The sequence below is a fragment of the Bufo bufo genome, chromosome 3 (genome assembly GCF_905171765.1).
Source record: "Bufo bufo chromosome 3, aBufBuf1.1, whole genome shotgun sequence".
NCBI lineage: Eukaryota > Metazoa > Chordata > Amphibia > Anura > Bufonidae > Bufo > Bufo bufo.
Genome location: NC_053391.1, coordinates 701,390,052 through 701,397,957, shown reverse-complemented (window position 1 = coordinate 701,397,957; position 7,906 = coordinate 701,390,052). Strand labels below are relative to the sequence as shown.

Genomic DNA, 7,906 nt, shown 5'->3' with positions numbered 1-7,906 from the left:
TTAAAAAATAAAAAATAAAATGGAGGAACTTTAAGACCTAATTTAAATTGACTTTCCCCTTTCCCTGGAAACCGGTTTTGGGGACCTGAAGTTGGTTTGGGGCTGGGCAAATTGGCATTTCAATGACTGGGTAGGAAGAAATTCTCCTGCCAGTGTTTAAGGTTTCAGGCGAACCCTCCAAGACATTGATGTGTTAATTCAGTCCTATACAATTGTTCCAAAGGTTTTTATTAAGTTAAATTAAACTTTTTACTGAATCTCAATGTATATAGCAAGACTTCCTGTAACTGAAGTTTTTTGGGGTAGAGAATGGGCTTCAGTGGTGTTTTTTTCATGTTATTGTTTGGGCGTTTTTGATTATTGAGAAGGCTACGTTGTTGTTGTTTTTTTTCTCCTTTTTACAGGTTTTCTTTTACTAACCCATTTTTAGTTTTAGGTTTTTATTTTTGTAATCAAGTTCTTTTTCAGTTTTTTTCCTTTTTCATATTTTGGCATCTTTTTCGGTTTTATTTCCAGTCATTTTTGTCTATTTTTGTTTGGGTATTTCTTTGATTTAATTACTGGGTTTACCTTTTGTATAGTGAGGCAAGTTTTAGTGAGGCAAGCTACTTGAGAAACCTTGGCGCGGTGCTCGGACTCAGACATGTCCTCCAAGCAGGATATGTTGGCTAATCTTTCAATTTTAAACCAGTGTGAGGGTTAGTAAGACTGCAGAGTGCACTTGTCTTTGTTATATTATTTTTACTGTTTATCACATCCACACATTTGCTATCCTGTGTAGGATGTCCATTGTGGTACTTGTGGTCCACTGCAGGCATCCTCCATTGTATGCATTTTTGCTGGGGATTGCCATTAGCAGCGGACCACAAGTGCAGAATCTGCCCCACCCCACCCCCAATACAGATGCACCACTGCATATGGGGTTGAGCGCTTCCTGCTTTTTAATACCACGCCAATCTGTAGTTTGTATATTGAATTTTTGGGAGGTGTAGAAACTCCTAGTCTGACTGTGCCTTTATTTGCATCCACAGGCAGCATTCTGGTGAACATGTGAGGCCTGGGCTATATCAGTCTTGGGTGGGGCTCAGAGCTCTCTGCCTCCTCCCACTGTATGCATGGTCACATGCTGGAGGTTACTGGGAGATTGTTGTGAGTCGGACCTTGCGCTCCTGTAATTTGCCCACTGGTTCCTGGTATTGCTCATACGGCCCAGGTAGGTTTAGCGTTAGGTCCCGAGCTACTTGAGAAACCTTGGCGCGGTGCTCGGGCTCAGACATGTCCTCCAAGCAGGATATGTTGGCTAATCTCTCAATTTTACACAAGCGCGAGGATTAGTAAAACAGCAGAGTGCACCTGTCTTTGTTATACAAGTTTTATAATTACCTTTTTCTGCAGTTCTATATTCGATCTTAGCATACGTTCTTCCTTCTATTTCTCTTTTCTAAGTGACATTTCTTCAGTCCAGGACTCTTCTCTCTTTAACAACCAGAGGTTAACCCCGTATTTCTTTTTACTTTATCAGCAGGAGATTGACTGGAGGAGCCACATTTAGCTGGAGAAAAGTGGGTCTCATTTATTGGGTAGCCTTAGCTGGCCAAACAAAGGCGTAGCTTAGGTGTGTGTATAGCCCTTTAGTAGGCATACTGGGAATCAGGCAAAAGGAGCTCTGGCCTAAAGGCCCTGTGGGAGTGGAAATAGTATTGAGAGTAGCAATAAGCCGCTAAGTGCACACGATTTCTAGCTGTCCGACATAGGCTGTGTAAAAGTCGGGGTCGGACAGACATACCGTGAGAAGGAGCCGGGTGGTACCCTCCGTAAACGGTCAAAAGCATGTCCCTGGACGCAGACAACACTGGTAACGGCTTGGTTAACCAAGGATGGGTTGTGGCAGATCCATGGTCGGGGGAAAAAATAGTCCCCTCGAGGGGTCAGACGGCTGCTCGGTATATGAGATCTAGTTATGGGGTGAAGGCCACAAAGCCCCTTAAAGAATGAAGTAGGTGGTCCAAGGGAACTAATTGGAGTATCCCCCTGGAAGGTATTTTTGACGTACGGAGATGGGAAAAATTTATTACAGAGTTCAGGCCCAGGCTCCAGTCGGCAAAAATGTTGGAGGTAGCGCAATGGTGGCTGCTAAAGTCAATTGTGGTAATTAAGCAGGGTGTACAGAAGGCGGTTTAAATCCGGAAGAACCGAGTGATGTACACCTGGCCTGAGGGGAAGACTGAGGTTAGGGATCCAATGCAGGAAGCAGAGAAGACTCTATCTGGGCTGACTTTGTTGAAACAGGCTGGATCCACTAAACCCCGGCCTACTGAAACACAACCAGTACCCGAAGTAAATGAGTCCCCAACTGTCACTTCCACCTCCACTACTGACAGGGTCGCTTCTCTCCCTCTCTCTCTCTCTTATCCCTCCCTCCCCTCCCTCTTCTCTCTATCTAACCTGGAGACGATGCACCATGTTGAAAACCAGCTTCTCTTATTCCTGGACGATGAGAAGGGGGGGAAGTGGTGCAGAAAACAACAATCTTCAAAATTTTTACTAACCATTTTAACCTCTCAACTGTCAATCAATTTTCGAACCTAGTAGGGAATCACGTCGAGAACCATCACGACTGCCTTTTTTTTAACAGTACTTGGGTCAGATTTTTGCAAAGAAGGAAAAAAAATCATGGCCGATCCATGGCCTGAGTGTTCTGCTGTAGCCCTTTATTCCATCAAGGATGCCCCCAGGCAGCCCCTCGGGTTCTTACCCAATGTCCACCACCGGGTTCGGGAGTCTCTCCCGGACCCAGACTTCTATTCAACCAGGTGATTGGGTCGTGCTAAACAAACAACCAAGGACGGAACTAGAGACAAGATATCTTGTAACTTTGGGGTATAGTACAATCGATGCAGGATCTTGAATTGAATTAGTCTATGAGCATTGGAAACTGTCGCCTTTCTCACGTTCCTATAGATAGTGGACCACTGTAGTGGAGAGCAGTTCAACTCCTGCTCCCACTTACTTGGGCTTTTAAAAGGAGTTACAGTTGCCAATGCAGATCGGAGTTTAGCATATAATCTAGATATCTTCACCTTCTCATTCTTCTGAGCGTCACAATAATCAAAGAATAAATTCTCTCGTGGAAAAAAACAGCCCCTAGTCCTAAAGGCTTCAAATGTGTGTTTTAAACGTGTATACATGAACAAATCTAATGGTGAACTATGAATAATACCAAATTCTCCAAGCAATTTAAAATGACCCCTATATAAAAGGTGAGACATCTTATTAATACCCCTACGTGACCAATAACCAAAATCTGTGATTTTAAAAAATTCCACCAGTCCCCTGTTCTCCCACAGAGGGGTAAAAGCGAAAGGACTGGAGACTTTAAGAATCACCTTCAGCTTATTCCATACCCTCTGTAGTGACCAAGGGATCAGCAAAGACTTCCTCAATCCCATATACCCAGTCTCCAAACATGCAAACATATTGTCTATTGGTTTATCCAAAACTTTAGTCAAATACCGTAAAAGTGAGCTCTCTTTCAAATAGCAACATTGCTGTATCTGTGCACATAAAAAATAACCTTGAAAAAAGGGAAGTCTACCATCTGCCTCTGCAAGTTACAAGGAAAATTCCTACAAAATAAAGCTCGGGATTGTGGTTGCCCTAAATGTGGATATGTCAATGCGGACTATGCCCATTTGCTTTGGGGTTGTAGTAAAATAAAAAAATATTGGGACCAGGTCTTCTCTACCTTACAAAAGGAGTCTGCGACAAATTATAACCCGGGGATCTTGACAGTGATCTTGGGAGATTATTCGTCAGAAACAGAAACCCCGCTCCAGGTCAGACGGATCTGGATGAGGGGTCTGATGGTGGCTAAAGCTATGCTGATTAGGCATTGGGGTTCTGTCTCCCCGCCCTCGATAAGTGAGTGGTGTTCATATCTCCAGCAAATTAGAATATATGAGGATATGGAAAGAAGAAAAAAGGAAAAAAAATGGAGGGTGGCACGCAAGACTACCTAGCTATACTTAATGTTGTTAATAGTCTATAGTCGATGGATTGGAGTAGACAGTAGACGGCAGCCAAGGGGGGGGGGGGGAGGGGGGGGGGTCATAATTGTATTCAATATTATATTAGGCGTGGACCTATACTGATCTGTATAATCTAGTTATAATGATGCTTATAAATGTCATGGTACTTTGATTTGATCAATATCGGATCATGTATTAATTTGTGATTTCTAAAATAAAAAATAAATATTTATAAAAAAAAAAAAAGAGACAAGATATCTTGGGCCATTCCAGGTGCTGCTGATGACGCCAACCTCTCTGAAGTTCGAGGTACGAGACAACTGGATCCATACCAGTCACTGCAAAAAGCTGCTCAACTACGTCAAAGAATGAAGAGCATCACTTTTGTTTATTTGTTTAGTTTAGTTATTAGGGAGGGAAACGCACCTCAAACTAGCCAGGGCCACAAGGGGACATTTGTTGATAGCACATAACGATACATTCCTAGAGGGTAATATCAGCTATAAGTTTAATAGTAGCTCTGGCTCCGGCTCCTCGCTTGTTAATCCTGTATGGGTGTCCGGGCACCCAAGCGGCCCATAGATGTCGTAAAGGGGATAAGTTTGTGGGATCCTCCAGTTGTGAGGAAGGTATAATGGTCAACCTTACTAATGAACTCCCGATCTCTTTAATAACACCCATAGACCAGATTATATCTGCTGGAATAAAAGGTGTGACGTTCAGACTGAGGGAGCGATCCCCCAGTCTATTCAGTTATTACTGGAGGCCCGTGACCGTCAGAAGTTCTTGTGTGGAGTTGACGGGTCCGTACTATTTCCTATGCGGGTTAGCCGCTTATAAGGTAATACCCCCTAATGCCAGAGGTTCCTGTGTCCTGGTGAAGCTTGTTCCTGTATCTTAAGTTGCAGCCGATTGGGAGGAACTGATGGTGTGGAAGGAGGTAAGAAGGGCAGGGAGAGCTGGAAAGGGAGTTGTTTTCTGGCTCTGACAAGGCCTGGGCATGGTTCCTTACTTGGACGGGATGGGGAGTTGGACTTATGAAGCGATTGAACAATTTTTCACCAATAGTGGATCAGATGTTCAATGAAACCGTTGAGGCAATGAGGGAGATCACCGAGAATCAACGACAGTAGAGCGTCCAAAGGAGGGATCTGTAAATTAGATGACGGTTGTGCCTGACTAGCAGACACCAGTGACAAGGGTCAGGCCCATACTGACAGGAGCAGGGCAGAGGCGGAGCTATGACTATTGAGGGTTAGAATCCTTTTTAAAGCTTTGGGAGGTCTTGAGGCTCACTGGTTTTCCATTGGATCCGGGCTAAAGGAAATAGGACATGTACTTATGGTTTTTGTTTCCATTCCTTTTATACGCCGGAGTGAGATGTTCCTGATGTCTAATCGCCCGAGTTACCGAAGCCCGAACAGACGAGACGCCCTGAAGACCAAACCATGGACCAGATGCAGAGGATTCCAAACCAGCCAGGGACCAACACGACCCGCCACCTCCTGAGTCACCTCCCGAAGAAAAGAATCTTCAAGTCAAGATTTGTTTTTAAGATTAATTTTCTTTGCAAAAAAATCTACATGTCAAGATTGACTTTCTGTTTTCCATCATCTGTTTTGTTTCAGGAATTTTCGTAGACAAGAGAGGGGGGAGCATATGACAAAGAGGAGGGACTGTTGTGGAAATTTTATTAGGATGTGTTTTTTAATATATTGTCATCATGTCTCTTAGTATCAGGGTAAACCATTAGAGTGGAAATCTTCCTGTGGATGTGGAGACGCAGCCACCGGGCGCAGAGGTCTCCGTTGGCGAACGGTCCATGTGCTTATGCGCTGGGCTGTGGGCTGGGGGAGGCTGATGTGTTCGGCGTAGCTGTGTTTTTTGGGCGAATGTATGGACACCGGCTAGGGCCCCCGTGCAAGACGTGGATTTATTGGCTTGGCGTGGATGCATTTGTTAAGAGAAAAATATATGAAAGGAACGTGCGTTTGTTGTCTCTAGTGCGCCTGATCAGCCGCTGGAAATAATAACGTTGTTCTGTAAATAAACATGCATGAGAATCATAGTAACTTTATTGGGCATTGATAACTGAGCAAGGCTGGATAAAGTTCGCTCCAGTGGTAATGGGAGATTATTGTATACATGTGTTTTGTTAGCTGGCTATGTTATTTTAAGTGATGGTGGTTTGTCATCTTCCTGTATCATCACTTCCTGTATATCATCACTTCCTGTATATCATCACTTCCTGTGTGTTTGTTACATGAAGGAAGTGGTCGGGTGACGGGCCTGCCCCTTTCTAATAATAGTGAGGAGACTGGGTAGGAGGAGGGAGAGTACTGAACAGAAGCTCTACAATGAAACACCTTGTCTGACTCCGGTTGTGTTACCTTTACTTACACAAAAGAGCTTGATACACATGCTTTTAAACATGGGGGAAATTCTTTGTGGTTGGCGTACTTCGGCGCAATTTTAGCGCAGCTTGGATATGTGCGTCTGATGCAAGTGAATTTCTACAACAATACTACTGTTTTCCAGCAATAATGGTGCATTCTGATAATAGAGCACTATATAGTATAAGGTAGTAGCAGCAGATGTTACATGAGAAGATTACACATGTCACCACCGATTTCAGTGGGACACTCTACTGCTCACTTTCCAAATTCATAAGATCTTATGGCAGGTTCTCTTCTCATTATATTTTTTAATGTTTTTAGGATCTTCCAGGTCTCCTCAGGGGTCAAGGTTGTCTTAATCCCATAGACAATTGGGTTGAGCATGGGTGGAACCAAGAGGTAGATGTCGGAGAAGATAATGTGGACATGTGGAGGAATCTTCTTACAATATCGGTGGGAAAGGAAATAGAATATGGCCATGCTGTAAAAGCTCAGGAACATGGACATATAAGGGGTACACATGTTAAATGCTTTCTGACGAGCGTCTTTAGATAGAAGACAGAAAACGGAACTGAAAATCGTGATGTATAGAAAAAAGATGAAGAGAAAATCAAAAAGAGAAAAACAACAACAACAATGAAAGCCACTAATAGTCCAAATATACTGTTCACTTGGATATCAGCAGCCGCGAGCTTCACCACTGCCATGTGCTCACAGTAGGTATGTGCAATAATGTTGGTCTTGAACGCAGGAAACCTCTTGATTAAAACAAGAGAAGGGCCGATCAAAACAACTGCTTGGACAACAAACACGATGACCAATCTGTATATCAGTCTAATAGTTATTATGGAGCTATACTGGAGAGGCCTAAAAATAACAATGTAGCTGTCATAAGCCATGGAAAGCAAGAACCCGGATTCAATGCTGCCGAAACTGTGAATGAATAACATCTGGAGAAGACATCCATTAAAGCTAATGGCTCTGTTATTGAACCAAAAGATGGACAAAATTTTGGGGGCAAAGCTTGTACAAAGGAGTTCATCGTTAAATGCCAATATGGAGAGGAATATAAACATAGGCCGGTGGAGTCTCGGAGATGTGAGGATCACAACCATCACCATGAGGTTTCCTAGAAAAGCAAATATATAGATGATAAAGATAGGTATTGAGATCCAGATATGTTAATGTTCTAGTTCCGGAATACCAACCAATAGGAAATATGTGGGATAGAAGTTGGAATTCATCATCTTCTCCTGCAGGGTGTGGACTCCAAACACCATTTTCTTTGGTCTTAGCTGTAGAAAACATTGGTGATTCTGAGGATGAAATGTAGTTAAATAAATCAGTATTGACTATGAGGAAACTAAGCTGCCATTGTCCAAGGCTACATGTGCAGCCAGCCAGTAGCGCAGGGGCAACACGTGAGGTGCACGGTGGACCGATGAGGGGCCATGTAATAACCCACAGTTCATCAGTTCACTC

The 7,906-nt window shown here is 43.4% G+C and overlaps 1 pseudogene; it reads right to left on the bottom strand.

Annotated features, from left to right (window-relative positions):
* Window positions 1-6,679: 6,679 nt before the first annotated feature.
* LOC120994125 lies at window positions 6,680-7,569 on the bottom strand (annotated as a pseudogene).
* Between the last annotated feature and the right edge of the window lie 337 nt (window positions 7,570-7,906).